The sequence below is a fragment of the Corvus hawaiiensis genome, chromosome 1, assembly GCF_020740725.1.
Source record: "Corvus hawaiiensis isolate bCorHaw1 chromosome 1, bCorHaw1.pri.cur, whole genome shotgun sequence".
Classification (NCBI taxonomy): Eukaryota; Metazoa; Chordata; class Aves; order Passeriformes; family Corvidae; genus Corvus; species Corvus hawaiiensis.
The window spans coordinates 60,768,231-60,791,931 of NC_063213.1; the positions used below are offsets into that span (position 1 = coordinate 60,768,231).

The 23,701-nt window shown below is 37.1% G+C and overlaps 1 long non-coding RNA gene across 1 annotated transcript; it reads right to left on the minus strand.

Moving 5' to 3' along the window:
* Positions 1 to 14,467: 14,467 nt before the first annotated feature.
* Positions 14,468 to 21,818, minus strand: LOC125335222. The gene is made up of 3 exons (XR_007207385.1): positions 21,739 to 21,818; positions 16,753 to 16,823; positions 14,468 to 14,547 (listed from the first exon to the last, which is right to left on the minus strand). It is a non-coding gene; the product is annotated as an uncharacterized LOC125335222 (long non-coding RNA).
* Positions 21,819 to 23,701: the final 1,883 nt, after the last annotated feature.

The window sequence follows — 23,701 nt, forward strand, 5'->3', positions numbered from 1 at the left end:
GGTAAACAAAGCAGATTATTTTTAAACAGTATTCATTCTGCTTCCAGCAGCCAGAACAGACTTGTTAAAATATTTGTGGAAGTTAAGAATTTGCATTTTTCTGAAGCAAATCAGATCCCCAGGTATCTTGAGCTCTGAATCTGAACAAATCCTTTCTCCTCTTATAAAAAAAAATAGCATCTTTAAATCCCTGCTCAGACAGACAGTGATGTGAAGGAATATACATTTTTTCCCTTGCTCATTTTGACCAGACATTTCTTCCTATTGACTGAAGTGCCATTTCCTATGAAAAGCTGGGTGCCTGGAACAATCAAATTTTTACAATGGAAAAATGTTCTCATAGTAAATTGCTCCTTAGTCATTACTCTTGCGCGTTATTTGGATTGAGGGACAGATTCTCTGCCATTTTCTACTTTCAGCCTTGGTGACAGGAAGACAAAAGTTTCAGCTGTAACACACTTGCTCGTACAACCTCTGAGCAGCAGAGTGTCTGTGACAGCCGGCACTTACTCGGCCTTGGTGAAAGACCTGAGCCCGGAGAAGTGACATGGTTAGCTGGTAGGCAGACCTCAGTCCTCTCACACATGTACCTGCTCCAATGAATGTGTAATTAGTTAGAGAGGTAATTTTCCTGACTTCTTCCCTAGTTTGCTCTTTGCTCTTCTTCATGCCACAGTTATGCTGAAATAGGAACTTTAGCCCTTGGGGTGTAACAGCATTGATTCAGCTTTTTGAACTTGAGAGAGAGGGTCACTTCTCTGCCTCATGCACAGCAAAATTTTCTGAAGGAGGTGTCTGTGGGCATTTGTTTCAGTGTGGTGTCAGCAATGCAGGAATGACGGTACTGGAGTTCTGCATTACTTTTGCATTCCGTAGCCTTTGTCAATAGATCAGCATTTTTTTGTCTGACCTTTTTGTTTGTCTTCTGTTTAGCCTCATTAACCTTTGAGGAATGAGGTGCATTGTACAGTAGACAATCAAAACAGAAAACCTGAGAAGGTCAGTGTAATGCAGTGTGCAGCAGGATTTCACATAACGAAAAGATATGTATTTCCCTTCCCTGCTGTCACACTCTTCTACTCAATATTTCTTAAGGGAGGAATCATAACAGGTGAGTTAAGTCAGTGCTGGTCCCCTAGAAGCATTGCTCATCCCCTGAGTATGTAGAGGTCTTCCCTGTGATATTTATAACAACATGTCTGCTTTTCTAGAATGATTTTTAAAGTGTAGCATTTCTGAAAAACATCAGTTTGACAGTAAGAAAGGGAGCTTGTCCGAAGAAAGGGTGTACCACTTTAAATAATTTAAACTGGAGCAATCAGTCCTGTCTCATAGGAACTTAGTTTTAAAAGTGAACCTGTGCAAACTTTTCTAGGTGAACCTGCTTTAGTAAGGGGGCTGGGCTAGATGATCTCCAGAGGTCCCCTCCAACCCCAGCCATTCAATGACTCTGTAACAATATGAGTGATGAACTGGACAATGATTAGGACTACATTTTGCAGAACTGCTTTAATAACACTTCATTGTTGATAAATGTTTTGTTTCAGAAAGAAAAAGAAAAGGTTATGTTAATTTTAAATAGACATCTAGAAATCCTAAGGATTTCTTATTGACATGTGTGTGTCCATACTTATGACAGGGTAATCACAATCTTGGGTGAGAGCCAGCGTCTTCCTGCAGTTTTAAAACATAGCAAAAGATAAAGGAAGCATACTTTCACATGCAGGGAATAATGATTTTCTAAAATGCCTTTTAAATGTCTTTTCTGGCAATGAAGATGAACAAAATCTCAGCAAAAACAACGGTTGATTTTTAATTGTGATTTTTTTATTAGGTAAAGAGGAAACAGATTGATATTAATGTTACATACACAGTGTTTGTATAAAACTTGCAGTTTTAAAACATAACTGTGTGGATAGAGAAAGCTGTACTATTTATCCACCAAAAGTATGTATGCCAGTTTGGAAAGATACTCCATGATAGGGCTGCTCTCTCACTTGTACATTTTCACTGACATCAGTGACATCGTTTCCAAGGACAGCATAAGCAGGATTTGGTTCTCTGAAGCTGTGCTCTGATTATTATACTGGAGACTGCAGTACCTCACATTTGCTGCTTAGAGAGAAGTGTATAGCAGGGTAAAATGTACTACAGGGATGTCAGTCAGAGCCTGAGAACTCAGTGGCATTACTCTTGTGCTTCGAGTTAAGCAAACGCTTTATGAGATTCACAGTGGAAATTGTGAGTCTCAGGCTCAGACAATATCATTCTAACTGAAAGTCTTCCTTTCTTTCCTAAAAAATAAAATCTCTACAAATTTAATCAAGAAATGAAAAAAACCTAAGAAATACCAAGAGGAATTCATTGCAAAGCCAAGCATGGCTGAGCTTTATAGAACCAGAATTTTGATTTTTATAGAGTATGTGATTTAGTACCACTGAGATTGAGACAGGTTGTCAGGCAGAAGATGAAGCAAGCATGAGCTCCTGAGTCCTGTTCCTGCAGCAGCTCTCTCATAACTGATGGCAGCATCTGTTCTATCAGCACTAAAATACATATGTAAATAAGGAAGTGACCTAAGAAAATTTAGGCATTTCTGTTCCAGGAAAGATAAAGTGATATAACTGTCTGGTAACACAGCAAGGAAAGTAGTGGGTTTTTTCATTGCTTCATTTTCTAATTTTTTTTTTTTTTAATATATATATACATAGCACATGTCTGAGAGAACTCTAAACCCTAGAAAGTATCAAGACAGATTCATCCAAACTGAAGGACAAGAAGTGAGAGAGGAACCAGAAAAGCTTGTTCTAACTGCATTTAGACTTTACTAAATGGATAAGATTTGACTAGTAATAAGAATACTTGTGTCTCACTTGCTTTATAGTTCCTCTCTTCCAACTGGAGTTTCCAGGCAGTGATGGAATTCTGTGGCTTCGCTTGAAAGACTTTTGTGCTCCCTGTGTGACCATTCTGGACTTGAATAATTTGCCAGTTTGAATCTCTCACAATCTAAATCATGTCTGATCAGGAACTGCTGTGCCTGTGGCAGACCCCACCAGAAGTGGCAGGACTATGACCATCTCTGTGACTGGCCCATGCTGCGGGGAAGATGGGGTCCAGTCCCTTTAGCTCTCCCAGTAAGCCTATGTCTTGAACATTTAATGACATTCTGGTCTTTATACTTGCACAGAGACCACACTATCCTGAAATACAAGAATTCCCTATAAGCATTACAGTGCTACAGTTTTAGATTTGAGAGCTAGCACTGGGGGAAGGAGATACTGGATGAGTATATACCCACAGGAATACAAATACTTTGCTTTCTCACTAAAAAAGGTGGCAATAATAAAAGCATCCTATAGAGAAGCTGTTTTCCTTCCTAGAAGCTCAGGGCAAGATGCATATTCAACCATCTGAACTGATGCCTGTCATTGCAAAGGTCTTTTTGTTACATCTGGCTTGAGGCCTCTAATTAAAGAAAGAAATTTTTCTTTGATTCCTAAAAATCACTGGGTATAATATAAGAGTATAAAAAGCTCACTTGGAAGGAGTCTATCTCTGCTTTAACTGTTAAGTAAAGGGAATGTCCCTGATGTGAATTAAATCAGATTTGGCATAAATAGGGTAGTAAATGATGCAAAATGAGATGATAACAGGATGCTCTATTGTGAAATATGGAGCTATTTAAAATTAAAAAACATTGTGTACTTTTCTAGGCTACTCTAAAGAAAAAAAAATATGGCAACTGGCTTATTTTATGCTATTTTCTACAAAATATAAACTCTTTAACTTAAAAATTTACCGAAACTTGTTTCAGATCTACTGATAGTCTATGACTCAGTGAGGAATATTATTCAAATACATCGAACATTTATGTACAGTTCTCTGCTTCCTGAGGGTACTATAACTCTTCAGAAATATCTGATGATAGTGCTTCCTGAACAGGCAGGGCAAACATGATTTTGTACAGCTTTCTGAAAGTTGAGGATATGGGGAAAAAAAAAAAAAAAAAGTAGGACTAGAAATTCTTTCTGCTTTCATCTTTAGATATTGTTAATGCATATTTAATTCCCTTTAATTCCCAGATCAGATGAATTTGAGATTTTTCTTCATTTATAACCATGATTTTCCATTCCATGCTTTTCAGGTGTGATCTCTTTCATCAAATGACTTTTTTCACTGAAGCACAATGGCTCAAAGCACACAGCCAAGAAGCAGTATAAGAACATGGTTAGGAACAAAGCAAGGTTGAGGAAGTAGCTCCCAAATGCAGTGTCCCAGCTTCCAGCAACCTATGGCTCAGAGATTAGATGTCATTACTTTGTGTTTAGTACTCCTTAATGTATTTCTGCTCAATTAAGGTGTCTGGTTACTTCTGAAACCAAGTAAACTAGCATTCTCAGCATCTTGGGACAATGAATTGCACAGTTTACCTCTGATTTCTGTGGAAGAAGCATTCTATTTTTTTTATTTGCCACTTGCATTTGATATCTTCTGATTTTTGCATCTGTTCCTTATTTCCATTTACTCATGTTTTTAAAAAGTTTCATTACATTTCCTTGCAGACAATTGTTTTCCAGACTTCAGAGTCTAAATCTATCGAGTTACATTTTCAGTGTGCACTATTTTATACTTTTTTGTCTTTCTTTGCAGCTATTCTAGTTCTACTTAGGTGTCTTAGTGACAGAATTGGAACACCCATTTAAAATGTATTGTGGATTTATTCCATAGTGTAGGGATATTTTGTGCTATAGTCAATATTCCTTTCCTGAAAAATATTAACATCATAGTTGCTTTTCTGAAAGTATCCTGTTTAACATATTATGAGGAATGTCAGCTAGTTCAGAATGCATCAGTGTGTATGCATCTAGTCAGTGTTAGTTTTCCTATGTGCATTACCTTACCTTTATCAGTAATTTACTTCCCAGTACATTGTTCAATGACTTACCTCCAGCATGTCCTTTCTTAGTCATTTTCTTCAGGCTTTTGTGTTTACTAGCTTAAATCTATAATCATGATAAGATATTGTTATCTTCCTTCTTTTACCTTCCCCAAATTTGTGTACACTTGCCAGAGTTAACCATTTATGTGTTTTGAAAAGTATCAGATTTAACTAAGCTTCCTCTGGCATGCAAATGAGTCTCTCACCTTTTGAGCTTATTCTTACTCTGCTTCCTATTTTGCAGCTAAGAATCCACAAGACAATTTTCTTTCTTATCTCATGACACTAATATTCTATATTCTTATATTGACAGGGACTTCATTGAAAAAAACCCACAGAAAACCACGATCAAATGATGTATTTACTCTGGTCTATAAACTTATTTTGGTTCATTCTGGAAGCTCCAAAGATATTTAGTCACGACTCCTCTCTGCAGAATCTACACTGGTTGTTCCTCAAAATTCCCATTTTCTTAATGTACCTACTGATCCATTTTCTTCTTTGGTCACAATCAGCAGGCAGACACATACAGGATATTGTGGTGGACATCTGCTGCACACTGCCTGAGCAGAAAGAAGAAATAGACGTGGCCTTTCCAGACAACTAGAAGAAACCTTGTATTTGCAGAATTTGATCCTGGTGGGAGGCTTTACCATCTGCCATTTAGGATCACTACAGGTGCGAAGGTCAGGGACAGCTTTGGCTGTAGTGACCATGGAGTTCAGGATCCTGAGAGCAGAGTACAAGGCAAAAAGCAGGATTTCCTTGACCTCTGGAGAGCAGTCTTTTGCCTGTGCAAGGACTTTCTTGGAAGTATCCTATGGGATATGTCCCTGGAGAGGAGTGCACGAGAGCTGTCTGATTTTCAAGAATCACCACTTCCAGGCTCAAGATTGACCCACAGCAATGTGCAGGAAGTCAGACAAAGGCAGCAGAATGTCTATAAGGACAAACAAAGACCTAAATTCTGACTAAAATCAGAGGGAACAAGGAAGCATACAAGACTTAGAAGCAGGCACAGGTGACCTGGGAAGAGTATAGAGGTACTGTCTGGACAGGCAGGAATGGGGTTAGGGAGGGCATGAAGGACAACAAGAAAAGCTTCTGAAGGTTTTTCATCTGCAAAAGAAAGACTAGGATAAATGTTGGCTTGCTGTTCAATGGTTCACGGGACCTGGTGACAAAGGACACAGAAAAGTTTCACCTCCTTCACCTCTGTCTTTACTAGTAAGGCTTTCAGGAATTCCAGGCCCCTGGAATCAGTGTGAAAGTTTAAAGAAAGGAAGTCTTGTCCTTGGTAGAGGAGGATCAGGTTAGAAGCTTTTTAAACCAACTGGACTTCCTACAGCCCATGGGAACCTGTTGGGATGCACCCCAAGTTCTGAGGGAGTTGGTTAACATCATTTTGAGGCCACTATTGATCATCTTTGAAATGTCATAGTGACAGGGGAAGTTTTCTGAGAACTGGAATAAAGCACTCTCAGAAAGTTTGTTGATGATTAAAAATTGGAAGGGTGGTTGATCACACCAGAATGTTGCCCCACTTTTTAAAGGGACCTTTACAGGCTGGAGAAACAAAAAAAAGCAAAAAGGAAAACAGGAAACCCGTGAAGCTCATCAAATGGAGATGTCTCCTCCCTGGGGAGAAATAACCCCATGCACCAGTATAAGCTGGGGCCAGCCATCTATACCAGAGTTCTGCAGGGAAGTCCCTAGGAATGCTGGTGGACAAGGAGTAAAGCATGAGTCAGCAAGATACCCTTCAGCACAGAAGGCCCCCAGGTTCCTGGGCTGTGCTAGGTTGTGTTAGAGCATTGCTAGCAGGTCAGGGGAGGTGGTCCTTCTCTGCTCAGCCCTGGTGAGTCACATCTGGAGTGCTCTGTCCACTGCTGGACTCCCCAGAACAAGCAAGTCTTGGACACATTGGAATTCACATGTAAAAAAGTAAAATTTTTTTACTGTGAGGGTGTTTGAACAAGGAACAAGTTGCCCAGGGGGGTGTGGAGTCTCATCCTTGGAGACATTCATTTGACTGGGTATTTCTGTAAGCCGACTTCTCTTTTCTGGCTTTGAGCAGGAATTCGATTACCTCAAAACAATCTCCAGAGATTTCCTCCAATCTCACTGATTCTGCATTTCCATGTTTTTTTGATTGTTACAGCTTCTACCAGTTTTCCCAGTGCAGATGTCTGAAACAGTTGTCAATATTTTATTTTCAGAGCTTTCAAAGATTTTTTTGCTAGGTTCTATTCACCTGGTATTACTTAAATTTTAAGGAATTTAGTTTAGCAGCACAGTTTATAGTCTTGACATTTTATTTTTCTTTTCTTTTTCAGAATTTTTTCTAATATTAACATCTGTCATTTCATTTTATATATTTTTCTAAAGCCTCTTCTTCTAACACTTTTATCAGAGTCAGATTCTTCAGTCTATTCCAAGTAAAGAAAGTTTCAGTAATCACAACTTTTCTAATATCTCTACAGTGATTACGGGTATAAAGGATTTGGAAGCTTATCTTCTTTAAGAACTTCTTTTACACTTTCATTTTATGGCTCCACAGTCTATTCATCTCTGATTTTGGAATACCGACTAAACATTTATTATTAGTCCTTACATCATCAGCTCTTATGTTTTCAACTAGGTAGTACAGCCCATAGATTCCCTGGTGTTTAAAAGGATACACCAGCTGTGCATCATATTTATTGATACTTGGGACAAAATACTCTTTATCCAAAACCATGTTTTAGGGATAACAGAAAAGTTGTACTATTTTTTTCCTTCTCTCTGGTGTTCAGAATTTACAGATAATGACTTTGACCCCATCCGGACCTTTTCAGGTAATAGATAACCAGAAGGAAGTGTATGACTGGAAAAGACTGTGCGGGGTCAAGAAGTTCAATTTCCAAAAGATCTTTAGGGGATAAAGCTAAAGATTTTAAAGGACACTGCTAGACACAAGTGTAGTGATATTGAATTTTAATGACTACAGCTGCATCTGTAGAATAGTCCCTGTCCTAACTTATAGCTATGAATTATGGTCTAAATAAAGTTTACTTTATCCTCTTAAGGTCATTAGGACTTCTTTGTGCACATTATTATTTTTCGTAGTTGTTCAATGTCACTTTATTAGAGTTCTCATTTTCTAAAAAATACCCTTTCTTTTTATATCCATATATATGTTTTTATAGATATATTTGTTTGCATTGTTGGATGAATATATATTTCTATACTTATAAGCATTATTTATTGGAACCATTATGATATGCATACATCAAATTTGAGAACCCTCATTCAATATTTAATCAAATATGAAATTCTTATGAATTGAATTTTGAGACTTTAAAAAGTGTAGTTTCCCTTCAATACAGTGACCAATAAAGGAGTAGGAAAACACAAGGTAATGAAAAATAGCACATTTTTAGTCAGTATTGAACCAAACTATAAAAGCAACTGTGCCCACAAATGGAGTCCAAAATGTCCTGGAAGGAGACATTTTTAGCCCTTAAAATTAATTTCTGAGGATGAAATAAAGACACAGTCTATAAGAAGAATAGTTACAGATCAGATATATTAGCAACATCAGTGTTTCTTTGGATAGTGTTTGCCAGAAATTCACTTGTTTGTAATCACTGGTGTATTTTTTTCCCATCATTTCAAAGATATGATGTTAATTCCAGTGAGATATTATCTGTTTTAAAGGAACATACTTTAACTTGCCTAGTTTCATGAGGAATATAGGTAATATACTATGTGAATTCAGAATGATTGCTTGTATTACTGTCCATAAGATATATCTGCCACTGTGAAAGTGATTTTGTCTCCGAGACAGACAAGATTTTTTTCTCCAAACTGCTGCCAATTTTGCCACAGAAGAGTTCATGGATCAATTTCCAGATGTAGCTCCACCTTTTCGTCAGACAGCAAGTAATTCGAAGTTGGACAAAGCAGGCATATTGTCTGAGGGAAATAGGTCAGTTTCCCATTATGCTCCATTGTTGATAGAGAATTTTGACCAAAAAAATGTTTTATGTTAAAATCTCAAATCCAATATTTTATTCCTAGGAATGAGTATGAACCTTGAAATAAGAAACTGTTCAGAGGATGGCTATTTTGTCCCCCTACCTTAATATATGGGAAATTACTTCCATGAAACATGGCTCCTGAATGGGCAGACCTTTACAATCACTACATTGAATCCTAAAGGAAGGAGATCAGAACTAATTGCAGAGGTGAAGAACAACTGAAATATATTCATGGCAATGTATCACACTATGAAGTGTGTATTACGAAGGTTTTCTTTCACATTACTTTGGGACTATGAACCCCTGCATAAAACAGGCTTGAGATCACCACTGCTGTCATTCAACACACACTACAACTCAAATCTGGGTCAATTTGAATAGGTATATCAACAGCAGTCTTGTCTATAAACCAGTAAAAGATGTTACGAGTTAAATAATCCAATAGAAAGAGAAGGGGTCAGAAGTGAAAAAGTGAGCAGAAGTGAAAAGGGCTATACAAATTTTCTGATATACCTGAAATTCTGGGATTATAGAAAACAAAAAAATTAGCAGAGATAATTCATCACTTTATTATTGACTGGAAATGACTGATAGTTGCATATTTTTGAGGATGTACAGAGTGGATTTTCTGCTTGTCAAGCAGGCTGTTCTCAGAACAGAATTTAATCTGTAATAAACCAGCTTTTTATTTCCCCCTCTTCAGTCAAGGTTGTGTTTGTCTTTACATAGAAACTGCTGTTTAAATTAATTATGAATGCTTAAAAAAATCCAAACTAAATTTTGCCAGTGGTTGGCCCTTTGTATTAAAAATTAGTCTTTCTAATGAGGTCAGCTTTGGTCACAGTGATTTGTTAGAAGCAACAGACCATATTGCAGTTCATCAAAACTTCATTATATTCCAGTTCCTAAAAGTGCCAAGAAAAAATAACATTGTAATCTAAGATGTCAAGGAAATATGTATCCAAACAGTTTATGTGCTTAAAGCCTTAGTGAGGTGGTGCTGTGCTGTGCTGTACCTTTTTTAGTGCATCTGGCAATACATTAGATCAAACTTTTGCAGCAAGGAATAATCCACTGTTAAGAACATAGTCCTGTTATCTTTATCAGAGGTATTGAAAGTTATCTTATAAGTGAGAGCTTCTTTAGGTTCTTGGGGCTGTGTGGCATCTGCCTCCTTCATGGCTGTTCAGAGTTGAGGAAGGATAAAGAAGCCTTGAAGAGTTTGCAATGTCATCTCTTGCAGGGTCTATACGATACAAGAGGGCAATGCGCACTCCACAGCTCGTATCCCCCTGAATGTTCTCAGGACCCTTCAAGGTTTGGCTGTGCCTTCTGCTGAGATCAGTCATGAGGCTTTCAGTCTTGCAGTTACAGCTTTGTTTCGTGACTGAAGTCTTCTTATGAACCCCTTGGCATGTCAGAGCTCTTTTAAGTCTGTTGCTCAGGTACTGTAATGGTGAACTCTAGGAGGGAAAAAATGCCTCAAAAGGGGCACACTGTATTTCAGTGTGCAAACTAGGAGGTGCAGGAAAACTGAAATCTCTCTGTCCCTATGCCCTGAATCCTTTGAGTGCATTATTATACCTGAGTCCAGCTTCTCTCCTTCAAAGGAGGCTCTAAAGTGATCATTAATGTTCCGTTGGTACAACCTTACCATCCTGATGAAATTCTATCTCAGATAATTGCATTCTGCCTTCCCAAACTCCCCGTGCCATTTCATCTGGATATGAGATTCTTTTCTCACTATCTGTTCCTAGCTGTTGTGAGCAATTGCTGTCTAGTGGCAATGCTGCAGTGGGTGAGCGATCTGCTTACATTGCCTCTCCTTCATTTATTTCCTGAGGGAATGTTGATTCTTAATTTAATATTTTTTAAATACTTTAGGATAAATTGTAGTAAGTATTGGCAAAACATTGCTTTCTTTGCTGTTTCAATGGGTCTGATACTTTGATAAAAGGTGTATAAAATAGTATAACATTTAAAATAAGATGTCTACTATGTATGGTAATTTTATGAGGCTTCTAACTCAGATGTAAATCAGTCCTATTTCTTCTGTTTCCTGGTGGTAGAAGACTTGCCTTGCTCCATGAGGCAGAAATAGGAGATGATGAAGTGAATGTACATGATAGCAGGAAGGAAGAGGAAATGAGGGTTGTACATAAAACAAGAAAACTAAACTAAATACAATATGTTGCACATAAAACAAGAAAAATAAGCTAAATACAATGTCCTTTCCCTTTCTGAGATGTGGTGTGAAACATACAGTTACATGACAGAATGACAATTTTGCTGCTATTATGCCTTCATGACTTTATTGATTAACTTGTTCAACCAAAATAAAGGTGTTTTCTTTGGATTCAATATAGAATTTGCTTTAGTGGAATGCTAATCAAGGGTAGCATCAAGGGAACGATTTATTTCTGGCTGAGTTATGAACTACCCTGTGTTTTGATGAAGGACAGTAAAAGTCTTCGGACATATCCCACATGATAACCTATTTTTTACTGAGAGCAAGTCCATTAATAATATTTTTAAATATAAGAAGGGGAATTTGGCTCTGTGTGTTGAACTAGAATACATAATTCCTTGCTACAGTGCTATGGAGAATGATCTTTGCTGTAATTATCCTCACTGAGGGTAAAGGGAGAAATCTGTTGAATTCAAATATTAACATATAATGCTCCCTATTCAAATTGTGCTGGTGTCTGCAGCTATTGAAGTAACATTGGCAGTTACATGCCAATGGGGAGCTTAATTACGGCTTTGTGTACTGTCACCTACAGCTGGAAAGCACTGTCAGTGTCAGAAAGGGCAGCCCGTATCACACCCCCTGAAAATTTATGCCTGAAATAGATTACTAGATTATAGACCATGTAGACCATCCAGTCAGACCTCCTTTTTACTACACGGTATTTAATTTTATCCAGGAATTAGATTAGAAGGAATCAAAAACTGACCTGCAGAGTCTGTTACTGTTTTGGAGAAATCCCATCCAGTGGTTAATCACCCTGATTATAAAATAAAATCCTTATTCCCCATTTCACTTGTTTTGGGTGGAGTTGTCAGCTTCTTTCTATAATCTAAGTGGTCCCTTAACATGCTGGTGCTTTCCTTTACTGAAGGTGCTATTTACTTATATAATTTCATTACACTTTATTTTTATTATTTGAAAATCTTGCAGTTTTAAAAAACTATTCTAAACCACCAGATATAGTCGAAACATTTTAATAGGAAAATATTCACTTTTCTAAAACTAAAACTTTCCAAAAACCCATTTCTAAATCTAATATATCAAACCTTACAGAAAAATCAATATGATAGCTGATAGACTTCTGACTTGAGTTCAGATACTGTCTTTCATGTGCATACCAGCTGAGAAGTTGTTTTGTCGTGTTTTTGTTTTCTCTTTTGTGTGATAGATTTGCGCTGAAATTTCATTTTATGAAGTTGCTTGCCATTTTTTATTTTCACCTCAATTCAATTTTTAAAAAAATGATATTTTAGCTGAGAAAGATTTTTTCTTCCCGGGTAGGTTCTTTTCAGAATATTCCAGTCTTGATCTTATTAAACAGAAGTAAAATCATCATAGTTCCCTTTTTGCTAGTCCTTGTTTTTGCAAGTAACAATCGCATTAAACCCTTTTTTCTTCATGGTGGTTCCTTGGGATCTGGCTGTTTATAGCTCCCACATAATTTCTGTAGTTTTTGTTCCCAACTGCATTCCTTGTTTCTTGCTGTAAATGTTTACATTCAGCTGTATTGAATCAAGATTTTGAAAACCAATCCTTAACTAAGAAATCTATTTTATTTGGTGTGTCATTTTATAAGCAAGACCTTTATATTCCGATCTGAGCACCAGTAGTTCCATACTATGAAATCTAGCTGTTATTAGAAAAATTATGAGTCACAAAGACTGTCCTTTCAAGCTTGACTAATAAGTCAATTTACAATCTTCTCATTATGCACTAGAAGTGCTAATTCAAATGCCTTTATTAGTCCTTTAGTCTTACACTTCTACATTAGGAACACTTAAACAAATTTGCCATTTCATCCAATGATTAAGTCAGTTCTGCTTGACAAGATCAGTGTCCTGTAAGACAATTACAAATTAAATTATTTGATTCCTGTGGCAGGATTTCCAAGTTTGTCTTGTTTGATCTAAATGGTTACTCCTGTAATCCTCTTTGCCTTTTGTGACTTTGGCAAACGCTCCAACAATATTTTAGCATTTCCTTGAAGTTCCAGATTTATTTGAAGGAACATGGAAAGACCAAAGATTGTCCACTAGTTTGAAAATTTGACCATCACTACTAAGTGTTGATTAACAGTTTGTTTAGCTATTATTGTGAAGTCTTCTGTGAGTGACCGAGACATGGACTCAGACTGGCAGGGAATCTGAATTGTTTATTCAAAAGAAACAAGCTGGTTTCATTCACTTTTTCAAGGCACAGTATTTCCTTACATGGCAATGTAAGGTCACTACATGACCTATCCCATGTTGCCACGTCAGTAACACGCTTCCTAAATGCCCTTCTATGGGGTGATCACTCGCTGTTCACCCGTCTGTCAGCTCCCGGCAGGCTCCTCTCCATAGGGGTCTGCTGTGTGACACCTCCTCCCCCCAGGGTCCAGTGGAGACAAGCCTCTCTGTGCTGCCATGTGCTCCTTTGTGCTGCCATGTGCCTCTGCAGGCGTGTGCCACAGCCCATAACCCAATTCTATCACATCTCTCCCCATAGTCTCCCACATTTTTTAACTTGTACATTATCCTGCATCTTCCCAAATGTAAAATAGAAATATTTATTGAACACTTCGGTCTGCATGTTAGTTGTTGCTGTTATTATTATCATTAGCATTTCCATCTGATAATGAATAAAATATTTTTCAATATGCTTAAAACACTTGGGGTCTTGTGTTTTGTTCTGACAACAATTGGTTTTTCCCAAAGTACTTACTATCCTTTCCCACTTCTATACCCTTCATAACTTCTAATTTATTTTGATTTCCATTCTCTCTTTCCCTCACTGTTTTATTATTGACATATCTTGTTAACCGAAGAAGACATCTAGGATAAGTTTCTGAGACTTTCACTATTTCCTGAAGAAATGGCATCAGAAACAGTTGGTGAACAGTTACAGGGAGATAATTTGGGAAACATTGCTATTAGCACTTAATTTTATTCCAAAAATTATGGACACATTTCTGTCTTGATCTCAGTTTATGAAGAATTTTTTCAAACTTGTCCCATGATGGAAGTGGTGCATTTTCCAAACTGCATAGGGCTGGGATGGATGCAGTCAAGATTCTCTTCTGTCATCTTATGCCAGAGTGCCAGGGGAGAGGTCTGTAAACACTGTCTTTCCTCTACCAGAAAATAGTCTGTACCCTTGAAAGAAAGGAGGAAGAACTGGTGAAATTGGCCAGCATGGCTGACAATTTCTATAGCCAGTGATACAAAATGCCTCATGTGATTAATCTTGTCTCAGTCACCTTTACCTGCTCAGGTCCTCTATTTGCAGTGAGATACAGATGAAGTTTAATTCCTGAAGCTGTAGTGGAGTGCTTTCTGATCACTGTATCCTGCCTGATAAAGAAGACAGCATGTGAATATGCAAGGGAATGATTTTAAAGTCAATTTCCATAATAAAGTATTTAAATAAAATTTAGCTTGCACCAATCTAATCAAACCTGTTGAAAAATGTTTATTCTCTAATGTGACTGCTGTGATTGTTATTTTCCCTAACCTACCAGCTTCAACTAGTTACTTGGTTTATTCCATTTGGTGTAAGACAAATAAGAGGAGTAAGTTATGTTATACTTAAGTTGTACAGATTAAAACAATGAAATTTAGTAATGTTGCTGCCATCTACATTCTTGAGTTAGTTCCCACCAGACCTGTTCAAACCATGCTGAGGATCTGCAGCTCAGAGCAGTGGGAAGCAGAAATGCCTATCATTCCATTGCTTTGGCATCCACCTTCAGTGAAGTAACCATCACTGCTGAAGTAACACCTCTGTCTTGAGTATGGTGTAAAGACGTACGAAGCCAAACTTCATATGGGCGTAAAGACACAAGCCTGTTTTTCACTGGCAATTTTTTTTCTATGGTTTGTATAAAAAATGTTCTTTTCTCCAGAAATATGATGCATTATAACAAGTGTATTGCAAGCACTTTTTACTCTATAGGCTTTTATAAAGACTTCCATAACCTCTTCTGATATTATTTTTTTTAAAGGCTAAACCACCCAAGCATGTGCCAAGTATTTTATATCAAAACCTGCCAATGGAATGTGTAGCTCAGGATTTCAGTTTGTTTCTTATTCTTTGCATCTGCAACATTTTGAAACACGTTAGATCGATTTTTAGTTCCAGAGCGCAGCATATTTCAAACTAGATCTTTCCTGAATTGTTTTGAAAAGTATTATTTGCTAATCATGGTAACATAAATAATGCCATTATAATAGTGCACCTTGGTATTAAAAATTGAAGACAAGGAATGTCAATTCAAAGAGCATGTGTATTATTGCTCTCATGTCATGTAATTCCATCTACTGAAAACAATGATATGCTTCTCTAAAGTGTAATCAAGAATGGTGCAATTCCATCAGGCAATACTCTCCTCAAGCTGATTCCATCTATAATGTCCTACTACTTATGAAAAAAAGAGAATCTTTCCAAAGTGTACTAATTGCTGTACACTTTGAGCTCTTTTGGAAGTTATATGAGAATGTAAGGGTAAAATGACTTAGTCTTCATTTGTCATGAGAATGAAGTGGTAGAACATTGCTTTAAATTTGCTTCATTTTAGGTGCACGTTGTATAATGATAATATAACCTGATGGCCACTATTCTTCATGCAATCAAGTTGCTATTGCAGTGATTATTTTATTGGAAAATATGAAGATATATCTTCATAATGATATTATGAGATGAAATCAAATGGCATTAGTTTTAGGTGAAGCATGTTAAAGAATGAAAATCAAGTAGTAATTTATTTTTGTAAAACCAGTGGGTTTCGTTCATGGGAAATATTTTACAGAAAATGTCTGTGTCTTGATAAACATGAGCTTGAAAGTGATCTGAGGACATTTAAGTTTTAGAATCATTCCATGTACTGAAAATAAATATGTATATGCCTTTGTATCAGTATCTCATTGTCTCAGTAGTGAGGGTAAAAATGTTTTTGACTCATTGCCGCAACTGATTGTGGGAGAAGCTCTTGCTAGGCAAAAATTTATTATTCTTAGTCTACTATTTTTATACAGACAAGTCTTTTTACTGTTGTCTGATCATCAGTTATGTTAACTAGTGTTTTGATTTGTTTTAGTTTTGTTTAAAACTTGAATTTTTCATAAGGAACCATGTCAATGGATTAATCAGTTAATTACAAGCATTTAAACAAACCTCAAACCTCTCCACCTTCTACCTACTTGAAATGCACCTGTGTCTTATTCCAAAAAAGTCTCTGATAGTACTTTTCTGATTCACTTGGTCTAAATGAGACAAAGAAAAGAAAAAGGGGTACAGATCTCAACTTCTTTATTTCCCAGACATCATATAGTTTTGTTCTTGTCTAACAAATTCAAAGTCGAGGTTATGACTAGATAGTCACTTTTTGCATGCTTCCTGCATGTGCTGGTTGCATGTATTGCATACATAACATGCAAAGATATAATTATACTCTGTATAGTCACCAAGAATAGTATATATATGTGTGTGCATATGTGGGAATAGTCAAGTATAGATACATACACAGAGATATATATGTACATAGGTACAGACACACATACCTTTGTCTTGTAGGACATGACTGATCACTTGGACTTTCATTAGGAGGTCAGGCAAACATCTTGGCATTTCACTGTATAGGACACAACAAATGCTAGCAAATGAAAACCAGGCAATTCAAAACGAATTCATGCTTTAGCCTTACATTCAATTATGCCATTTCATTTAATCTGCTCTAGTGAAACTATCATCCCTATACAAATAAGGCTTTATACCACAGAGTATGTTCGGGGACTATGTATGAGGACATATATCATCCTGAATAGCACAACGATGATACTACCACCAGCCTAAAGGAAGCAGTTCTTTTTGAATAAAAAGCTGTTCTGTCATTTCTTGGCTGACCATATACAATTTGAAATGCACCTTGGAAAGAATATATTGCTGGAGGGAAGGAGAACATTAAATAATTAAAATATATATTAGCAAATTGTCTCTGTGCTTTATGTTCATATAAAGTGCGAGGGTCAGACTGAAGAGAGTTTAGATTTTGAAAGAGTGACAGCAATGTTGACACTTGGATGCTCCTGGGTTTTTACTTATACTGTAATAAATCACCTTCCCCATTAAAAAGAAGCCTTTAGAACTGCCACACCTCTAAATTCACTGTAGGCAGTAAAATCAAATAATTTATCTTCCCACATAGATAAAAAATCCAATTTGGACCAATCGGACTGTGTTGTCGCACTAAAAATGCTCCAGTTTTACCTTGGATCATCACAAATGTGTATGCATTTAAGATGCCAGAAAGCAAAAAGGAGATATTGAAAGGAGATATGGAAATACACCTACACTGAAACGACAGGCTATATTTTGATTTTATGTTTATTTCCTCTTCTCATCACTGCGGCCTGCCCTTATTTAATATGATTCTTTTTCCCGTTTCTCTTTTCCTGGGCAGATAAATAAGTCTATTATAAGGTATGCACTGAGGATTCTTAGGGTAGTCTGTGCTTGTCCTCTGAGATACCACCTTGTTTTCCCCCCAGGAAAGAAATATATCTGAAAGTATTATGAAATAGCTTTTATCGAGATCTTTTGCCTTTTCCACATGCATAACTGGATTAATTTTTAACCCTAGATCTTTGAAAATTAGCCATAAAATACACATTATTTTCTGAAATTGGAAACACTTTATGAAATAATAGCATATAAGTATCACCAGTGGAAAATCAGTATATATTTACTAGTTTTCATGTATTTATAAACTTCAGGAAAGTTAGACTAATTTCTTTGGACAGCATTCTGTATACTCAGTATTTGGATTTACATTATATATGTAAACATCACAATATGCAATATGTATTTTTCAGTTTTATCCTTCACTAATGTGATTTTTAACCAAGTAGCCTTCCCTTCTAGTACACATACAAATCTTGGAAAATTCTTCACTTCACTTTGCAAGTTCTCCACTTGCACCCTGGAAAATGGAATGAAAAGTGTGCCTTTGGCCTGCTGACATCCAGTCCCCTGTGATTTCAGACACCCATATGCCACAACATCTTTCTTTAGTGGATTAAAAGTGACATTTTGGCCCCAGTTTGTATTCCAAAATTACACTCTTCTGTCGGTTAGAGATTTAGTCATGGGTACTTTATGCCTGATAATTTTTCTCCCAACACCATTTTATTTCAAGTAAGTCCTTTTGATGTTTTTCCCCTTCTGTCTGCTTGCCTTGGTTTGGTTCTTCAGATTATTTTAGTCTCTTCATGTCTTCTCTGAGTCTAGGTAGTTTATATTTATTGCTGCAACTAAACTTTTCTTGTAAATGAAGGACTAATTCTCTGCAAAGTATTTGTTCTGCATTGTCACTAAAGCTTTGGACAATGGGGTTATGCTCCTTCACTCTGTTCATTATGCAGCTTCTTTTGTGGCTACATGATATTGTCAGCTGTTATCTGATGAGACCTTCTCCTCTTCTGTCATCTCCACTAAACTTATATTTTAGACATCAGTGAGACTCCTCTGAACCTGTGCTTTTCACGGTCATTTTACCCTATCCTAATGCACCCCTTTCAGAGTCTCCAGTGTTTGTTATTTTGTGGAACTGGAAGTTAAAAATGCATTTTGCTAGGACATTAGCCTAGGTGTTAACACAGAGACTCCTAGGTCAGTCCTTCTTCCAGAGTGTTTGTGTATTGTAGCTGTGTCTTCCACTGTCCTTTTGAAGCATGTGGTATCTGTTGTTAAATTCTGCAGAGTCATATGAGATGACATTCCCATTGCCACTTCCAGTAAATAAGAAAACGTGTCAGAGACCATGACTGGGATTAGGGACTTTAAACAACTAATCAGGTTGCTTCACACTGCCAGCTCTAGGGTACTTCTGAGGGAGCACCATGACTTTGGAACAGGAAACATTAACGTTGGTGAATAAAGCACTTAGTGCTTTAGGGGTCCCCAGAAACAGGTAGTGAATGACCTCTAAGGGGTTTCAGATTCAAACTATGTGCCTCTATTCTGCTTAATTTTCACTAGATATTTCAACATAGTCTATTTTGGATTTCAGCCTTACAATTCTATGCCTCAGTTCTTGGTTCTTAAGAGACTGAAGACCCTCCTGTACATAAAAAAGTGGTTATGAAGATAAATTAATTCCTGGCTCTGTAATACTTAAAAATTTTTAAAGATGTAGAAAAGCATTTACAGACAGAAGAAAACAAGAAACATTTTCCTGTTCCTGTCCCTGTTGTTTCTGAAGATTAAGTCTGTCAGGCATTTCCCCAGCTGTGTGTTTGGATCTCCATTTCTCATCTACTTCAGGCAAAGTCAGGATAATTTTGATTTGTGTTTAATGGCTCATTGCTTACTAATCTAAATTCTTATCTGACATTTTATTTTTAACAGTAACTTGACACAGCTACAAAGAAGTTAGGGAGGAGAAAAGGGTCTATTTGGGCCCCACTCCTAGTGCAAGGATGGGGTAAATGCCTCACATGTTTTTCAGTATGCCTGAAAACACAGCATCAGGTTGATTCTCAACAACTGGTGAGATTCTTTTCTCATGACAAGTTAAGAAATTGCCTTGTAAAGCACTAAGAATGTTAGCTCTTGATACTCAATCTCTTGATACTCAGTCTCAAATATCAGTACAGACGCCTCTTCAATGAATACTTATGTAAGCATGAAATAGTATTTTAGTGCTGTGCTGATACACAGCACTTCACAGAATCTGCACAATACTGAGACCTGTTGCTATATGTAGGGCTTTACAAACTTCAAGAGCCTATCACAGCTGTGTTGGTGTTGTTTGGTATATCTCTAAGAATATAAATTAGTCTATCATTTAGCATGTGATATTAGTATTATTAAATATGCAGATATATTAATATTTCACTGCATCATTTAGTTGGATGTTTAAAAAAAGATTTTATGAATCTATTATTTAAATGAGATAAAGGATTATGTGGTTCTTTATGCAGAAAATATATCTCATCTCTCTTACTTTATTATCTCATTTGGTTTTAGATGAAGGATGTCAGATTGCATAATGAGGGAACGAGATCTCATTTTCACCAAGGCTGCTCAAACTTAATGCAAGAGTTTCAAGCTCCATTGTTCTTCTAAGTAATAAGACTCTATGTGTCATACTTTTTTGCTTGTGAAATGTGGAGTAGCGCACTGTGAAGTTTCTATTTCCAAGGTGCTCTACTGCCTGTGACGTTATTAATTGAAAAGACTACAGTATATTATGGCTTCCTGGGTTACAGTTTATTCTTCTTTTTAATATGCATGGGATTGTTTCTTCAGGGCTTTTGGAAGAGAGAAAACAGGTGTGTGGTCAAAGAATATCTAACAATGATGCTTCAGTGATATACATGTACAAGATGTGCTATTGAATTGCTTTCTAAAAATCTAGCTTCAGGTTAGGATGGATTTCAGAGGTAAAACAGAATCCAAACAATTTTTAACATATTACTTGATTTAAATCTTCTGCACACCACCTGTCTCTGGTGATCATCTTCCATTAGAATTGTCATCCTTGGGTTCTTCAGGCTTTTTCTTGGAGCACCTATTTTTGTTGGCAAGCATGTGTGGCTTGCTTTGAAATGCTCAGACTGTGACTGATGATTCATAAACCAATGGTGCCTAGATTTGTGTTTAAGTCTAATGAAATGATATTAAATTATCTAAGTCTAATGAAGCATAAGCCTTCAGCCAAAATCTGGAATAGTGCCAATACAAAGGTTCTGATTTTCTTGCTTTTCTTGCTGGGTCAGGGCTGATAAGGTGAAACCTCACATACACAGCTAAGTGAAAATTAAAATAGTGCTGTTTACGATAATTTCTGGTGACATGTTTAAGAATTTTAAATTGCCCTAGGAACATGAAGCCAGATATTTAAAGACTATTCAGTCACAATTCATGGAATTTTAATTGGTGTAATAGTCACAGTGGGTCACAGACATAGAAAAATAATTTTTGAAATTCAAGATGAGTAGAACAGCACATATTTAATAGTTATGGGAAAGTCAGTCTTTCATATCTATTCCTTCCCACAACCTGAGGGTGAAGAAAAGCTAGTTAAGGTTTCCACAGGCATTATGGAATTTTTTGGGACCCTCAGGAAGCAAATAATATGCAGAGCTCTGGTGCTGTTCAGGACTAATACGAGAGGAGAATTGCTGGGAGGCTGAGTTCACAGGATAAATAGAGGTATATCAAGACCGTATAATTTATTGCTTAACAGAAAAATTGGCTGGGTTTGGTCCAAGAAATCAGCAGAAATGATTCCTTAATTTTCACTGTGATGCAGGGTGTTGTGAATGTTCAGGTGACTGACCATACACAATTAAGCATGAAATTCCTGAGTTAATTTATTTTGCTGATTGCAGAGAATATTTCATTTCTTATCTGTGAGAAGGTTTGAGAGTTCTTCACACTTATTCTCTCAATTTATCATTTTGACTATTGCACTGCCATTTTGACATGTTTTAAGGTGAAGATACCAAGCAACAACAACTTGTCCTGACCAGGGCACTGCTCACTTTGTAAACAAACTTGACTCACTGGTCTCCTGTTCAGCAAAGTGAGTCCAAGATCTAGAGTCAGATCTCCAGAGGAAAGTGTAATAAAATAAAATTATATGCAAAAATTAGTACTAAGATTTAAATCTGAATTTTCTAAAAAATAGGAAACAAATTACAGATTACAATCAAACAGAAGATATAAATAATCTAAAGGCATGTCATCATTGTACATCACATTTATTGGAATATTCTGCCTACAATAGATCTCCAGATGCTTCCCATACTTATATTTAACAGTTAACTTAAATGTCAGATAGAAACTTCAAAATAACCTGGTGACACCACTCAAGGCAAAATCTGGCTAGTTGATGCATAGAGTTTGTCATTGCAATATTGGCCTTTATTGATGTTGCTGTATTACTTTCAAATTTTGGATTTTTAATGGCATGTAAAGAAACCTCAGTAAACATTATTCAATGATTGAAGACTAAATATTTTATGAGTGGTTTTTATGAAGGGGCAATTAATTTCTTAGTGAGTCTGGGATTGAAATATGAGGGATTTTACTCTCACGAAACTAATGTAATTCATACTCAAGAATTATCTGATCCAGCCTTTCTGCAGGTGTCTGTTGAATGACTTTTGTGCTCACTGAAGATGTTAGCTCAACATTTTGGTGTACATACACAAATAAAATGATCCTTGTAAAACAGAAATACCAAAATAAATAATTGCAGAATAGGATTTTGATTCACACCTAGTTTTATTGTCATTAACACTGCTAATGAAATTCTAGAATTTCTTATTGATACCTTAAGTTAGAACTATCTTTGAGCCCACAGATCTGAAATGGTCTATACAGTCTATTATTTCATTAGCGAAGGATGGCCCCGCGTAACCTCTGCGTGCCTGGCCACAAGGGCACTGCTGGCTCATGGACAGCTTATTTTCCACCAGGACCCCCAGGTCCTTCTCCTCAGAGCTGTTTTCCAGCAGGTCAGCCCCCAGCCTGTGCTGGTGTGTAGGGTTATTCTTCCCCAGGTGCAGGACCCTGCATTTGCCGTTGCTGAATTTCAGACAGTTCCTCACTGCCAATCCCTCCAGCCTGTCAAGGTCCCCCCAAAGGGCTGCACAGCACTCTGGGGAATTGGCCACTCCTCTCAGCTTTGTGTCATCAGTGAACTTGCTAATGACGCCTCTGCACCTTCATCCAAGCAACTGATGAACGAGTCAAACAATACTGAGCCCAGTATGGGACCTTGTGTTGCAGCAGGGATTACTTCAACAAGCATATTTCAAACCAGGAGTCCCGTGGAAACGAAGTATATATGGACAGATTCGTGGTAGATGTTTCAGAGGTCTTTATTTCTCCAGCTGCATGGCCGGGGCTCTCCTCAGGAACTCCGCAGTCACGGGACCCAAGGGTCCTTGGCCACCCCGGGGAACCCAAACCAACCAATGGGAAATGAGACTGACCAGGGGCAGGGAAACCCCGTGTCTGTCCCCTCAGGGCCCATCTCCCAGGGCTCCATGGAAGGGGGGAGGGACCCCAACAACCTTGGGGGACACCTCTAGTGACAGGCCTCCAACTGTATCTTCATGCAAAAGACTCTGAGGCAGATTTTTTTGTTTACACGTCCAAAGCTCTTCATGTGGGGAAGACTTTGGACATTCTTAGTTTTACATACTGATTATCTGTATAAAACTCATATAACAGGATTTGTACAGAGCATTGAGTTAAAAGTTGATTAGTATTAGGTGAATGTTTATTTATGCTGTTGATCTAAACAAATCTACTGTTTATGTAAGCAGCATATGCACAACACAAGATTCCAATAGTGATTAGATTTCCAGGATACAAAACTGTGTCCCTGCAGCATGACAATATCCAGATTTTTCTCCTTAAGCTTGCCTAAAGTATATTTTTACATTCATTGTAAGAGGACATAGGAAATACAAGACAGCTGTGAAAATGACTGAA